This window comes from Vipera ursinii (genome assembly GCF_947247035.1).
Source record: "Vipera ursinii genome assembly, chromosome: 6".
NCBI classification, from domain to species: domain Eukaryota; kingdom Metazoa; phylum Chordata; class Lepidosauria; order Squamata; family Viperidae; genus Vipera; species Vipera ursinii.
Genome location: NC_139515.1, coordinates 76,538,140 through 76,554,806, shown reverse-complemented (window position 1 = coordinate 76,554,806; position 16,667 = coordinate 76,538,140). Strand labels below are relative to the sequence as shown.

Sequence of the window (16,667 nt, the reverse complement as noted above, 5' to 3'; positions counted from 1 at the left end):
AAGCTCTTTCATCTTTACAATCCATTCCTCCATTAGGGGTATTTCTATGCAGGTAGTCCTTGACTTACAACCACAATTGAGCCCGAAATTTCATTTGCTAAGCAAAAGACTTAAGTGCATTTTGCCCCATTTTACAACCTTTCTTGCCACACTTAGTAAGTGAATCACTGCAGCCGTTAAGTTAGTAACATGGTTAAGTGAATCTGGCTTCCCCGTTGACTTTGGTTGTCAGAAGGTTGTGAAAGGATCACATGACCCTAGGCCACTGCAACCATCATAAATACATGTCAGTTGCCAAGTGGCTGAATTTTGATCATGTAACCACAGGGATGCTGGAACAATCACAAGTGTGAAAAATCGTCATAAGTAACATTTTCAGTATTGTAACTTAAAACGATCACTAAACGGTGGTTAAGCCAAGAATTACCTGTAATAGTGTAGCTGTGCTATAGTTACCATACATCAAACCAATTGTCCATGAGTGTTTTCTAACTGACTTTCCAAAAGTACTAGTAAAAAAAAAATTGGATTTCATCTGAATATTGACTTTAAAACTGCATCATATTTCAAGCACTTCCCAAGTGCTTACCTCCCAACTCCAGAGTCCAATTCTGGGCAACCACACTGTGAAGAATGCTTGAGACACACTACAACAATTTCAAAGTAGAGCTCTAGGATTATAAGGATCAGAGTGTTAGAAATTAATTTCACAAAGGGAGACAGAAAGAATTGGGCATATTGAGGGAGGAGTGAAATATAATTGTATTTTCTAGTACCTGAAAGAATGTCACTTTCTAAGATCTGTTTTCACATTCTAGAGCACGGATGTCAAACGTGATCGTGTCACATAATATATTGCGACGTTTCTTGCCTTTGCGGAGCCGGGGTAGGCTTGGCATTTGCATGATGCATCCGGGCCTTGGGCCGCCAGTTTGACACCCCTGTTCTTCAGCAATGTTTCTCAACCTCAGCAACTCTAAGAGGTGTGGACTTCAACTCCCAGAGTTCCCCAACCAACATGGAGAATGGCCATTACATACTGCCCAAATACAATACTTAAAAGTAAGTCTGAGCCTTTAATTTTATTCTTTCTGTCTCCATTGGCAGTATTGTAATACTGCTTTACTTTGAAATATTTTTCTAATAAGGTATTTGAAAACTTTATAGTCTTATATCCTTGAGAAAATGAAGTTAGTTTGACTAAAATCCATGAAAAAGTCTTCAACATGTATTTCATCTGGAACATGGATTTTAGTTCTTTTTAATGAAATAAGCCTTTCTCCTGCAAGTGCTTTTTATTTCAGTACACTGTTAGCTCCTTAGAGCACCACTGCAACTTGTTTCATACATCTGTTTCTTCCAATTATTGCCTTATAGCATCAGTGATAATTAAAAATAAACAGGTGTTTACTCTGGTGTTAGGCAACTGAGTAACTGGGGTGAGAGGGAAATACAGTACCATTAGTTTCAAGTAATATTGAGAGCATATGCATAGTCTGAAACAAATGCTTACATTTTCTTGAGTTATTATTATTATTATTATTATTATTATTATTATTATTATTATTATTATTATTTATTGAACTTATATACCGCCCTTCTCCCGTAGGACCCAGGGCGGTTCACAAGGCAATTAAAACAATATTACAATACAAAAGTTAATAACAATTAAAATAGATTAAATTATCCTTGATTGAAAATCTAAAACCCCTAAAACTCTGATTAAAAAACCCAATTGCAATAAGTTAAAAATTAAAAATTCTCAGTCCTGGCCAGAAAGCTCAAAGAGCCAGGTCTTCAGGTCCCGGCAGAACGAACGAAAATCAGGGGCAGTCCTAAGCTCTACGGGTAACTGGTTCCAAAGGGCAGGCGCGCCCACAGAGAAGGCCCTCCCCCTGGGTGTCCTTTGCCGGCGGCACCCTGAGAAGGCCCTCCCTGTGGGAGCGCACAGGACGAAGGGAACTTGATGCCGGCAGCAGGTGTTCCCTCAGATATCCCGGACCCAAGCCATTTAGGGCTTTATAGGTCATCACCAGCACCTTGAATCTCACCCGGAGGGCAACCGGAAGCCAATGCAGCTCGCGGAGCAGAGGTGTTACATGGGAGTATTGGGGAGCCCCCATCACAACTTGCGCGACTGCATTCTGCACCAGTTGAAGCCTCCAAGTGGTCCTCAAGGGCAGCCCCATGTAGAGAGCGTTGCAGTAGTCTAACCGGGAGGTCACGAGCGCATGAGTGACTGTGCGCAAGGCATCTCGGTCCAGATAGGGCCGCAACTCGCGCACCAGGCGAACCTGGGCAAAAGCCCCCCGGTCACGGCTCCTATATGATCTTCAAAACTGAGCCGCGAATCCAGGAGGACACCCAAGTTGCGAGCCCTATCGACGGGGGGTAACACCTCACCCCCCATCATTAAAGATGGAATAGAATGATTCACTCGAGATGCCTGTATGCACAGCCACTCAGTCTTGGCAGGATTGAGTCGGAGCCTGTTTCTCCACATCTTTTCAAGTTTACTTAACTCTGCTTTTGAATCTATTGAATGTTGGCACATATAACAGGTGAGATTATACCTAATAGAGATTTAGCTTGTCAGAAGAATGCATATTATATTATCTATTTAGCCTTGCAAATGTCAGAATAATAGGGTAGATCCTTCTGAGAGATGGAATGAGGTGGTAAATATAACATGGTCATAATATTTAAAATAAAAGATGACATATTGTAATAGGAAAGAGGCTGTTGCTGGCCCTTCTCAAAATGTAAGATGAAAGGGTAATCCAATGGTATTGAAAGGCAGCAAATTTTAAAAAAAGAAAATTATACAATATATAATTACCATGTGGAATTCATTATTCAAGATATTGCCAAGGCCAAGAGTTTAGTAGGTTTGGAAAAAAAAGGAGCAGACATTTTTATGGCTATTGAGACCATCTGTGGCTATATTAGATGGGATGAGAATCCCTTTTTTGTTCAAGGGAAATAAAATTTCTTCTCTTTTAAAGCACAGAATAACAATTTACTGATGGTAAGGATTAGAAAGCAACTTCCATTTTCATGCAGATTATTCAGTAATTGTCCATCCGGGTATGTCAAGCACTTTTTAAAAATAATTGTGAGATCCTGGCAGCTGGCCACAAAGGGATGCTAAATTAGCTGGACCATTGGACTGCCATATGATGTTCCTATTACGATAAGATATATTTGGGCTGGGCTGGTAATGTGGATAAACAATTTTATTTATTTGCAGTTGTTATTCTGCCACTGTTTCTCACTGATTATGTACAAGACGAGTGTGTGTGTGTGTGTTTTATCCCAGAACAATCCAGCCTGAGACAAGTGATTTGTTGGTCACATGCACACCAAATGACAGGCTGAAATGATCATGTCCCTATTTCAGGAAACAGTGACTGGCATTCAACCATAGTCTGGAAGGCAGTTGCTCTCTTGAGTATTTGTATTTGCCTGTTCTGAATAAAGCCAGCTGTGCGGCTATAGTAAGTAAAGTGTATGTGTGTCTCTGTGTGTGTGTGTGTGCATGTATAAATGTCCATTACAATATGGGGGAAAATGTTGCTTAAGAAAAATAGGGTCTGGAAAGAACTTGAAAGGAAGAAAGAAGAAAACAATGTGAAGAAAAAACTCAGAGATCTTCCTTCTCTCTTCCTAATTTTAATTTTATTTATTTATTTGTATCTGCCTTCATGATTTTTACAAATAGCTCAGGGTGGCAAACATATACAACATGACTTCCTATTTTAATACATGCAGTCCTTGACGTAGGACCATAACGGAGCCTGTCCATGGTTTTAAGTTGTGATAGTCATAAAATGGGTCACTTGTGTGATCAACCTAATTTTACAAATATCTCAGGACTCAGTTACAGGAAAGTAGAATTAATCTTGCTTACTGAGGCCGTAGATATAACAAAGGATATGAATATAACATGTTGCTGAAGTTGGGGGTCTTATCAGCCTCTTTAACATTTAAAATCAGTACCGTAATTCATATATAAAAGCCAACTGAGCCAAGAGTTGAAATTCTAGGATTTCTTTATTTGCATGAACCCCACAGCCTGCTGTAATGACAATCTCTACACTAGTGATAGTAGTTCCAACCTAAGCTCAGGAGATATTTTCTGTTTTTGGCATCTTTTTATCTTCCTACCTAAGAGACTATATTTAGGAAGTGTGCTTCTCATGCGTTTAGAATTCAGACTTCAGTCATTGTTTACCTGAGCTTCCCCCATCTGCCTTCCTTTGCCAGACAAGAGACACAGTTCCTTGGCAGATTCTCCCTGTCTCTTACATCCATCCAATTTTTTTAGCTTCTTTACCAGCCCCATTTCCTGTGCATTCTCTCTACTACTCCACAGAGTTTAAAGTAGATTGAAAAGTTCAAAATTCCCACCTTTTCTAGAGAGTATACACTGCCAATTAAAGACCAAGAAGGCAGATTTTTACAGATTAATTTTGGTCCTAACTGCATCCACTCTTTCACTAAAGTGCATAGCTCATTTTCCCTCTGCAGCAGAGTCCACGTTACTGTTTATATGGATGGTTCTTTTTCCAGTATGAGGATAAAGTTAAACCTTCAGACAAATGCATTAACAAGGGAGGAACCATCGAAGTGCAATTTCATAACTGCTTTGTACAGCAAGCAATTCTAAAGTTGCAAGTTTATTATCTCTGGGGAAAATAGAGTATTAAACATAAGAGCTTCTGTCACTGAGGTTTTGTGTTGAATAGCAAATATGAGATAGGAAATGTGTCCCACTGTAACTACTACAAATTGATCTCCAGAGTGGAAAATAGTTCATGTAAGCAGTGGTAAATCTATAAATTAAGAGTGAGAAGCTTAGGGGGATTTGGGACTGACTGTGTTTGTCTGATTCATGGTGAAAAGGGATTTAACTCTAGTTCCATAGGGAAGAGTAGTGACTAATCTGTTTAATCATCTGGAGGTTCTTCCTGGAATCAACTTCCTTGTAGGGAAGGGACTACAGAACATGGTGGCCTTGTTCCCCAACCAAAGAATTTATACTAGTATTGATGTTGCTAGTTTGTGATTGGGATTTATGAAAAACTCTTTATTGCCAAAATTGAAGAATGCATTTGCCTTTCTAATATTCCCATAAAGCACTCGTCTGCCATTCTATTGAAATGAGTAAAATAGTGGCATAGGATTGAAGCTTTAAGTAGTTTGACTGGGTTTGTCCTTTTTTCCTTCTGGTTTCTATTTCTGCTTCTATTTAGATAGCAAGATAATGGGGGGCATATAGGTTTAATACATACATAGATACGTTTTTCTGTAGAGATTGTATCCCTCGACCTAAAATCCCCAGCTTTACTTTTAGGAATCATGGGAAATGTAGGCCATCTCATCTATAATATCAGACTGGAGAAGGTAGATGAAATTCTGATATCTGATAATTATAAAGCAATGATCTTGATCTCACATAGATCATCCTTCCTTAGAGTTGGTGACAACAGATGCTTTGAATCTGAAGGGAGAAACTTTATATAAAAATCCATGCTCTTTAGAATTAGCTTTTCAATACATGAAGGTATGGTTTCCATTATAGTTGCCAGATGGAATAAGGCATGAGGATGTAACTTGAAGTGTCTAAACAATTACCCTTCTAATTTTAAAAAAATAATAGCTACTAAATTATGGCCCATGTACTTCTTTCTGCTTTGTAGACTGCCCCTTTGAAGATGATACTGGCTTGTTACATGAAAAAGCAATAATATGTCATTAACCCTTCTCTGAAAAAAAACTAATTTAGCCTAGAGGGAGAGAATGGGGTGAAATGGGATGGAACTTACAAAACATCTTTTTTGTAAAAAATAAAATAATAAAATAAAATAATAAAAACAAACTTTTTATTCATTCTTTTTTTGTATTTACAGTTGCAGGATTACAGTTAGTTATATACTGCTTGCACCTGCATAGTTTTCTTCTATATTTTCCCTTGGTACTTCCATCCATGTATCAGTTCAACCAATCATGTGCATCTTTCTTTCATTCAAAAAGTGAAAGTTATGATAGAAAGAGGGAAAGGGTACTCAGCCCACATACCTACATTTCTTTTCAGATCCTCAAATTGAATTTTCTCTGTGTGTCATTCTATCCATTTTTCCATATTTCCTCTGGCTCTTTCTGTTTTGGATTTCTCTCCTTCTTCTGATTCTCATTGCCTACTATCCATTTATTTCTAAAGACAATCTCTTCAGGTTGTTGATATTGTATGTTAGAATAACGGGTTACAAGCTGGCTTAGGAAAAGCTTGTTGGGAATGCTAAAACAATGGAAAGTAGTAAAAACAATAAAGAGTATTTGGGGCAGAGTGGATATTCTTTATATTCTTCTAAGGTTCACTAACTATATACATCTGTAGATTTTTAAGAAGAGCCAGTTTGGTGCGGTGGTTAGAAGCACTTTATTGTAAAAGTCCCTCCAGCTGAGAGACTTTTAGCCAGTCACTTTCTCTTACTCCTACAAAGAAGACTATGGCAAAGCCCTTCTGAAAACATTGCCAAGAAAACTGTAGGGACTTTGTGTAGGCAACTGCCAGGAGGCAAGATCGACTTGAAAGCATACGCACAAGAAAAATGGTATTCGAAATCTCTAGCTATAATAATGTGTTGGCATAAAATTATTTCCCATTCTTCCATGATCATGGTATGAAAAGCAATACAGAATACTATCAATTTAAAAGGCAATTGTATACTTTACTATATTCAGAAAGAACATCTGTACAGTAGAAATAGGTAAGTTAAAATTAAAGCATTGGATGAAATTTACACTCTCTGTGGAGTAAATGTCTACATAAATGAGGAACAGAGAATTCCACAATTTAGTGCAGCTTGTTATCTCCATAGCCAGTTCTGAAACAGAACAAACTTCATTGTCAGATATAAAATGCACTGGATGCCTTCTCTCTTTCTTCTTGTATGGTAGCCAAAAAGGAACCAATTGAGGAAACAATTTTACTTATTAAAAGAGTTTGAGGCCTCCTGTTTAAACTCTCCGAAAAGAGGCCTTGGAGAAAGAAAAAAAACCAAGCTGTTTTGAGGCAAGAACAAAGTTCCAACATCAGTACAACTGGAACAATAGAGTATCTTCCATTTCTATGTGTTGTATTCTAAATGTGAGATATAAATTGAAAAGCAACGTCATCTGTGGCAGACATTTGATGCTGTCTGAGGATGTAGAAAGACTATGGCCTTTATGGCGTGCATTAAGCATTCTCTTGCACCTTCTTCTGAACCTGAAACATCTGGACTGAATTTCACCTAGACACCACAGTTGTAACTTTTTCATTGGTAGGGAGGGATCTTCATTTTGCTTCCCACACAGGTGGTCTTTCTTTTCATGAATACTAATCAGATGCATAAATCTCTTGCCATTCTGGTCGAGCCTTTAAATTCTTCATTCTTTTAATCATGAGTCTCAAAGCTCTTTGTCAGGGCTACATAAAATGTCATGCCAGAGAATTTAAATATCATGGCTGGAACAAATGCTACAAAAATCGTACACGTACCTAAAGGTATGATCACTTAAAAGATGATCCTAAAAGATGCTGGGAAAAGATGTATGATCCTAAAAGATACTGGGACAGTGTGGAAGCATAAGCTAGAACCTGTCTGAAGTTCTTTAAAGCAGCCACCTCTTTTCCTAAGAACATGTGGCAGTAGCAGCTTCACAATCTTAGGAAAAGTAGCAGACAGGTTCTATCTTTGTGTCTCCATATGTTCTGAATTGTTTTGAAACCAAATGTGAAATAGCAACTACGTGCATACACGCGTAAGTCCACATTACCTGTCTAAGCAGCTATGATAGTCTCTTAGGACCAAGAAAGTACGAAGTCCAATTAGACTTGGGTTTGGCTAGTCTAAAGAAAAGAAGAAATAGGGGAGACATGATAGCAGTGTTCCAGTATGTGAGGGGCTGCCACAAGGCAGAGGGGGCCAGTTTGTTCACCAAAGCACCAGAGGGAAGGATGAGAAACAATGGTTCGAAACTGGTCAGAAAGAGAAGCAACCTGGAATTAAAGAGAAACTTCCTGACAGTGAGGGCAATCAACCAGTGGAACAGCTTACCCCTAGAAATCATGGGTGCTCCATCACTGGAGATTTTTAAGAAGAGACTAGACATTCACCTGTCTGAGACGGTATAGGTTTTCCTGCTTGAGCAGGGGGCTGGACTAGAAGACCTCCAAGATCCCTTCCAGCTCTATTCTATTCTAGATATGACAGTATCTAAAAATGGAGCTTTCCCTCCCTATTGAAAAACCAAGCTCCATGTTTACTCTTATTTATTAATCCAATTGTCTAGGTCTGGCTAACCATAATATTCTCAGAAGTCGGTTCTCTTAGGTCCAAAGTCACTACATTGCCAACTTGGATCCAATCTGTTTCACCATGTTCTACCTATACTATGGATACTATTGTATACAGGTTTTGCATTAAGACAGTGAGATATTCTAGGATTCCCATTTTTCTAACCACACTTCACATTGTGGTGGGATCAGCACAATCAAATGACTTTTTATAATCAATAAAGCACATCCTGACTTCTTTTTTATATTCTTGGGCTTTCTCAGTTATCTAGTGTGGATCAGCAATAATGTCTTGGTTCCTTCCCCATTTCTAAAGCCAATTCAAACATCTGGCATGTCTTTTTGCATGCAGGGTTCTCATCTGTGTTGGATGAATCTAAGTATTATTATACCAGCATTTGAAATTAATAATGTATGATAGTTTCTATAGTGTGTTAAGTCTCTTTTTGGTATTTCAATGTAGATTTACCTCCTTTAATCTGTTGGCCACTCTATTCCTTCTACAACTTATGGGCTTCCTCACCCAGGCATTCATTCACATACAATACTACACAACCAGAAGAAGCAGCCACAACAATGCCACTCAAAAATATAACAAAATCATTCTCATTACTCTTAATTACCAAGCTCAGATAAACATGGCTGAACTTGCCTGCTGCATAAAAAATAAAAAGGATTCAAATGAGCATCTCTCATGCTGAGTCTATGAAAATGATAAACGCATTCATGGCTATTTAAGCTCCAGTCCCAAAGGTCTACCTGGCTTGTCAAATGAGTAAAATAGGTGGAAAATATGTGTGGAATGATTACAATTCACACTCTTAAAAAAAGCATTTTCTGCTGTTTAATTGAATTAATTAGGGTTACCATATATAGACTAAAGAAATCCAGACAGACATTTGATGGCAGCAAAGAGACACAGAAAGGTGATCTACTTTCTCCTATCTTAATAGTCATCTGAATTTCTTCAATCCATTTGTAGTTCAGGTAGTCCTCAATTTACTACCACAATTGGTGAGATGCACCAAATTTGATAATCTTTTTGCCACAGTTGTTAAGCGAATCATACAGTCATTAAATAAATCCAGTGTTCTCCATTGATTTTGCTTGTCAGAAGCCAATTGGGAAAGTTGCAAATGGCAATCACATAACTCCCAAGATGCTACAATCATTGTAAATGCATGCTGGTTGCCAACTGCCCAAATTATGATCAAGTGATTGTGGGAATGCTGCATCAGTCATAAGGTGAGGACCTAGTTATCAGTGACTTTTTTTTTCAGCACTACCGTAATTTCAAATGGTTGTAAGTACCAGCAGTCTGTTCAAACACCTAAGGCTTGCACATCCTAATCCACTCAGGAACCATAGGAGAAATGGGATGTGGCGATCAGAAGGACTCTCTTGGAGACGAATTGTGACTGGTAGTATAGTTCCTCTTGTTGTTGTGTACCCTCTCTATCAGGTTGTCTTAGTCAAGATTCAATTTCTTTTAATAGGTGCTTTGTAGCCCAGTGTTTCCATCCCCAGTTGGGTAAACTTAACTGTTCTTAATTTTTGTAATTGTTGTATTGTTATTTTAAAAACCTTGTGAACCGCCCTGAGTCCTACGGGAGAAGGGCGGTATATAAGTCCAATAAAGATAAAGATAAACTTCAACTCCCCGAATTCCCCAACCAACCTACTAGCTGGGGAAATCTGGACGTTGATATCCGCCATTGTAAAGTTGCTAGGATGACAAATGCTGTTGTGGCCTATCACGAGCAGATTTGTTTTACTTTTAGAAAAGATCTGAAGGCCTGTCCTGGCCTCCTTCAGCTGTGGTCTCTAAAGGAGTTGCTTTCATGACATTTATACCACTGGCTGTGTGTGAAGGTGGTCAATGCCCAGGCTGTACCATCATGCCACGATCTGGAAGAAAATCAGTGTCATCGGGCTTTCTAGCATTTGGGTGGCTTCACCTTATGGCCGTAAGAGACAAGATGCTGAAAGCTGGACTTGCCAGGCTTGCAATAAGTTGCTGGCATAGCTGCTCGTGCTGTTATTCCCAAATGGCCTTCTGCATTCTGTCTACATGGGTACAATAATTGCTGACCATAACTAGCTTCTGTAACAGGCTCCTGCTTAGCATATCTTTTATTCTGAAGTCTGGCCCACAGAAAAGTTGAGGATTTAAGCCTCCCTTTTCTCCGCCTGCTTGTCCATTCCTTATTAATTAACTCTTCTGTCTGCAGGATTTCCCAGCATGCTGGCCTAGCCTCTCCTTTAAGCCAGAGAGACAAACCCAGCTGCTCCCCAAGGTGGTCTCTGTTACAATCTGTGCTGTTTTCTAGCAGTTATTTAGTGCCTCTCTCTGTTACACACACACACACACACACACACACACACACACACACACACACACAGAGCCTTTTTCTCCTTTGTCTCTTTTTCTAAGGGGGAAGCCACAGAGTCCCTCCCTTCCCCCTGTATGAAGATCTACCGATGATCCCTGTTTGTCCATCTTGGGATTCACAATGGGGGCAGGGAGAAGAGAGGAACTAATCCACTCAGAAAATCATTTGGGTGGCAACTTCACACGTGACAGGCTATTTTCTTCTGTTCCACTTAGACATCCAACCGGCTGAGCAAAGCTCTGCGGATCAAGGGCCGCTCCTGTGTAACCACCACTGGATCTTTCATCAGCTGGGCTTAGGGAATAGCCACTAACTGGAGGGAGGAAAAGCTTTGAGAGGGGATTGGCTCCTGCTATTCCCTCTTTCACCTCTGATTAACGCCTGCCTCCTCGCACTAGGGAACGCCTTCTCGGAGATTCTCCTGTTGAGATGGATTGAGAATATTTGCAGGGCAAACCAGATGGAAAACACAACCAGATGAACTCATTCTACTTTATTATCAACTATACTTGCAGAATCTTGCAGGTGTGAGGGTACAAATCTCGCTGTGTCGTTTACACTTTGAGAAGTCCTCTCTGAACCTCTTTTCTCTGCCCACCATCTAGATGTTGGTTATGCCGTCTTATCTGACTATTCCTTAGGTAGTATTTCTTCATTCCACCTCTCCAGTTTTGGTCACCACGATATAAAAAAAAAGAAACTGAGCCTTTAGAAAAGGTGCAGAGAAGAGCTGCAAAGATGATTAGGGGGCTGGAGGCTAAAACATATGAAGAATGGTTGCAGGAATGTGTGGTTCTAGTCTAGTGAAAAGAAGAACTAGGGGTGATAGGATAGCAGTGTTTCAGTATTAGAGGGGCTGCCAAAGAAGAGGAGGTCACCTTGTTTTCCAAACCACCTGAAGGCAGGACAAGAAGCAAGGGTGGAAACTTATCAAGGAGAGATTCAATGTAGAACTAAGGAGAGAACAATTAACCAGTGGCACAGCTTGCCGCCAGTTGTTGGGCATGCTCCATCACTGGAGATTTTTAAGACGAGATTGGACAGCCTTTTGTCTGACATGGTATAGGACAGTGATGGTGAACCTTTTAGAGACCAAGTGCCCAAACTGCAACCCAAAACCCACTTATTTATCACCGGGTGCCAGGCGGGTGTGGCCCACTGGGTGGGCGTGGCTGTGGTGGTTATGGCAGATTGGGTGGGTGTGGCCAGGGTGGGCGTGGTCACCTCAATCTTGCTTGTGGGGAAGGACGCCTGTGGGGGGTGGGCAGGGTTGGGGTAGATCCAGGGGGTCTCTGGCAGGTGGAGCGGTAGGCAGGAGGCTCATCCTGTGGGGTGAGACGAGGCAGGGTGGAATGCCATTTCCATGGGTCAAGGCAAGGGCCGGGGTGGCTGCTGCCTGACACCATCTGCCCCCGCACACAGAGGCCAGTGAGCGCATGGGGGCCGATGGTGTCCGTCAGCAGCCACAGCCTGCTGGCCCCTCGACCAGCGCACTCTGGGGCTCCGCAGCCCACCACCAGCAATTTAAAGAAGCCGCCTCTTAGCTGGATGGATGGCCGACAGCTGAGGAGGTGATGCAGTGGGTCATGCCTGGGAAAAGGAGAGCACGCGAGGCCAGGAGGGACGGGATGGAGGGAAACCAGCCGTGCCAGGATGCATCCGGCCACGTGGGACCTCAGTGAGTTAGCAGGCGCTGGTTGAAAAGGGACAGTTGCCATCTCTGGGGCATGGCCCGCGTGCCCACAGAGAGGGCTCTGAGTGCCGCTTCTGGCACCCGTGCCATAGGTTTGCCACCACTGGTATAGGATCTCCTGCTTGAGCATACCATAGAAGACCTCCAAGGTTCCTTCCAACTCTGTTATTCTGTTATTCAAGAGCCTTCTCACATACCATTACATGTCCCACCTACTATTCAGCTGCAAGCTGTACTGTCTCTGATCCGACTATTTCATTGACCAGTTTCTTTGGCCTGTCACTTAAGGTCCTTCCCATATGCCATTACAGGATGACTAGTGGCAAGTCTTGCCATGCGTCTGTAAAATACATTGAGGCGGGCCATTGCACCTGGTTGTCTCTTGGCTGAGCAGGAACGTTGACATCAATTTTCTCTGATCTAAAGAAAAACCCTCCGTCCTCCTGTTGTGGCCTTTGGATCCAACCCACAGGAAAATCTGCCCCCAGATTTAGAAATGGTATCTTTTTGATAAGCATAGTTCCTAGACGAGGGGCTTTGTGAATGAATTCTAGATGGCAATTCTGGGCATAAAAGCAGCCTATATTAATGTGAATCTAGAGTTTTTTCCCCCCTCAGCTTAAATTCTACATCAATGATGAATTTTAGGGCTCTCCTCTTATACCTTTACCTACCCCCGCCTCTGCCCATCACCATAATCCCTGCAGGCCAATTTGCCTGAATGGTAGGGCACATGATTTGAAGGATGGGAGAAGATGACAGGTCGGAAAGGATTTTTTTCTTACAAATTCCCCCAGGTCAGCAAAGAAATGCCCATTCAACCTCTTTTGAGGTGACTTCTCAGTGTGCACTTGCATGCAAAATATTCCGAAAGAATTATCTGGTATCATCTTGTATCTGTTATAAACAAAGGGAAGACTGAAAAATGCTGGATTTCTCTCTCTTCATAGGTAAACGATCAAAGAGTAAAGACTAATGCTGAGCCCATTTATTTGAGAGTCAGCTTCACAGAAGTCCGAGATAACAGCTATTATTTATCGATGATGGGCCAAATAAGAATAAATAAAATAAATCAGCAGGAAAGAATTTTGACCAAGCTCAACAGGAAAAACAGTATGGCTGCATGATCTTTAATGCAACAAATTTTTGATGTTAAACCCTGGATGATCACTAAATGGCAGCACACGTACAAAAAAGGCTTCCTAAGACTTTGCCACCGTCTGGTGATTGTTCCCAGTTTGCAGTCCAGTTTTAATAAATCTTACTTAGTAACAACACAGGTGGCTTTGTTTCTTCTTAGAAGTGGATCAGTCATTTCATCCTGTGAAACTAAGTTGTCTTTATTTGGGTTTGGCATCCATGAATAACAACTAGCAATCAGAAGACTTGATGAATACTTCTTAATTTCACAACACATGGACAGGTTCAGCCATAATTTTAATTGGGAAACTGAGCATCTTAGATTAAGCCAAGACCAACCCCCCCCCCCAAAGAATTCCTGGAAGCCTGCCACTCAGACAAATTGGCCAACAGGCACATAGAGATAAATGATATCTACATACTACTCAAAAGAAATACTCAACAAGTCAAAAAGGAAACAGACTAAAACATCTTCCCACCAACAATTGACACCCATATGAGCAGAGATTAATACTAAAATTAATAGTAGACCAGCAATCAAGAAGTAAACAATGTTCCAGTCAAGGAACTACCAATGTTCCAATCAAGGAACTACCAACTAGCAGCAAACAACAACCTAACCAAGGAATCACCAAGACCATTCCCATCAACCTGACAAGGCAAGCCATTAATGTCGATTGGTGGCCCCCAGGGGGAGATCCTTCTCTGTGGGTGCCCGGGAGCTATGGAATCAGTTACCGGTTGAGCTCCGGACGGCGCCCAATCTTCGCTCCTTTCGCCGCGATCTAAAAACATTTTTATTCGAACAAGCCGGCCTGGCCTGATGGGGGATTGTGGGTTTTTTATTGTTATTTTATTGGGGTTTTTAATATTGTATTGATTGTTTTTAGTGGGCATGTATTTAATCTTTTTTAATTTTTGTAATTCTGTATTTTTATTCTTGCCCTGTTCACCGCCCTGAGTCCTTCGGGAGAAGGGCGGTATAGAAATATTATTAAATAAATAAATATAAAATAAGAACAAACCCTATTCCTTTTTAGATTTTAGATTTAGATTTTATTGGATTTATATACCGCCCTTTCCCGAAGGACTCAGGGTGGTTTACAGGGCATTTTAAAATCATACCAATACAAAATGCAAAGTTAAAAGACAAATAAAATAAAAGGATTTTAGCACTGATGATGTTACCTACTTTGGAAATGAAACATCTGCAAGAAAACCACCAGGCTCAGAGAACACCCAAGAATCCATAGTTACTTCAGTTTACTTTGGTTTGGAAGTGACTTTGAAAATTTAATTCCTATTAAAGCAACTGAAAGCAATTGAATGTTTCACTGCTTGCAGCCCATGGGAACAAGCCGTCTTGTCACATTTGGAGAGGCTAGCACATCACATTAATTGCTCCCTTTGGAGACCAGAAGCCTATATCCATGCAAGGTCATCATTTGGCTGACTGACAGGGAAGTGTCAGGTTTATATGGGCTAATCCTTTTTAGCCTTCTGCAGCATGTCTCATTTCAAAGATGTTACCAAGTGCAAAAGCCATTTGCTTCCATGAAACTCCTATGCAGAATTACTCGAAAGATCTGCCAGACTCATAAAAATGCACTCTTAAAAACAGGCCACGGGAACGGAGGGCAGGCCTGTGCTGTGCTTTTCCACAGATTTAGCTTTATTTTGTCAATCTTTCTTGGGAATTGTAAGGCACAACTGTATACAGATAGTCCTTGACTTACAACCACAATTGAGCCCGAAGTTTCTGTTGAGGAATTTGTTTTGCTCCATTTTACAACCTTGCTTGCCACAGTTGTTAAGTGAATCACTGCAGTTGTTAAGCGAATCTGGCTTCCCCATTGACTTTGTTTGTCAAAAGGTCATAAAAGGGGATCACATGATCCTGGGACACTGCAACCATCATACTGCAACTGTCGTAAGTGTGAAAAATGGTCATAAGTCACTTCAGTGCCAGTGTAACTTTGAACAGTCACTAGATGAACTGTTGTAAATCGAGGACTACCTGTATTTTCAGTTCCACCCCAAATTATAATTCCTGTCATCCCATCCATATCGAAACTAGTAAATGTTTGTACTTTAAAATGCTATTATACCCAGAGAACATAGATTTTTAGGTTGAGCTTACTCTTATTCTATTCTATTAGCTTCTTTCAGAAATTTTTATGAACAGAAGTCTAATTATTTGCTATAGGATTCCTGAACACATTGGGATTAAGGAGACTTAATCTGCTGATCACACTGTTAGAGTGGCAGTTTGTCCAGCTATTATACATTCAGAAATCTTTCTAGTTGCCTTGTCTTCTCTGCCACTAAATGCTCATTTGATGACACAATAGTGCAATTCCTGAGGACACAGAATATTATTATTTCTCATCCTTTAAAAACAGCAAATGGGAACCTGTTCATATTAAATTAAATGTATTTTACCCAAATAAATCAGGATAGGATGAGTATTGATGCTATTGAACTTTGGTGTTGGAGAAGACCCCTGAGAATTCTGTGGACTGACAAAACAAACAAATGGATTATTGAATAAATCCACTCCAGGCACAAATGACCAGGCTATCTCCTCTGGAGAAAGTTCTAATGCTGGGAAAGGTGGACAGAAAAGAGAAGAAGGAGACGACCATCAGCAAGGTGGATCAGCTGAGTTACAGTGACAATGACTGCATCACTGGAAGATCTGAAAGACCAGGCTAGGAAGTGTTGCTCATGGAGAAAATCTTTATATGGTTGTTTGCTAACCAATTGATGGGATGTAATCAATAAAATAAATAGGATGGAAAGGAATTTCCACTGATCAAATCTGGAAGCATAAATATGGAGGCGAGGAGCATGTCATTTATTTAAAACATTTATATAGCTACACATCACAAACTAGGTAACTCCTAATAAAAAATAAGATAAAATATTAAAAGTATTAAAACTAAACACATAAAACAAAAACCTGGTACCAAAGCAAGCTTTATGATATCATTTGTGTGATTATGTCATGACTGTGTGATGCAATTGTGCTTTTGCCTCTAGGGCAGGGGTCTTCAAACTTGGCCCTTTTATGACTTGTGGACTTGCAACTCCCAGA

At 40.5% G+C, this 16,667-nt stretch overlaps 1 long non-coding RNA gene across 1 annotated transcript; it reads left to right on the top strand.

The window, feature by feature from the left end:
• LOC310642869 lies at window positions 1-13,699 on the top strand. The gene is made up of 3 exons (XR_014492975.1): window positions 1-1,062; window positions 3,401-3,497; window positions 13,381-13,699. It is a non-coding gene; the product is annotated as an uncharacterized lncRNA (long non-coding RNA).
• Window positions 13,700-16,667: the final 2,968 nt, after the last annotated feature.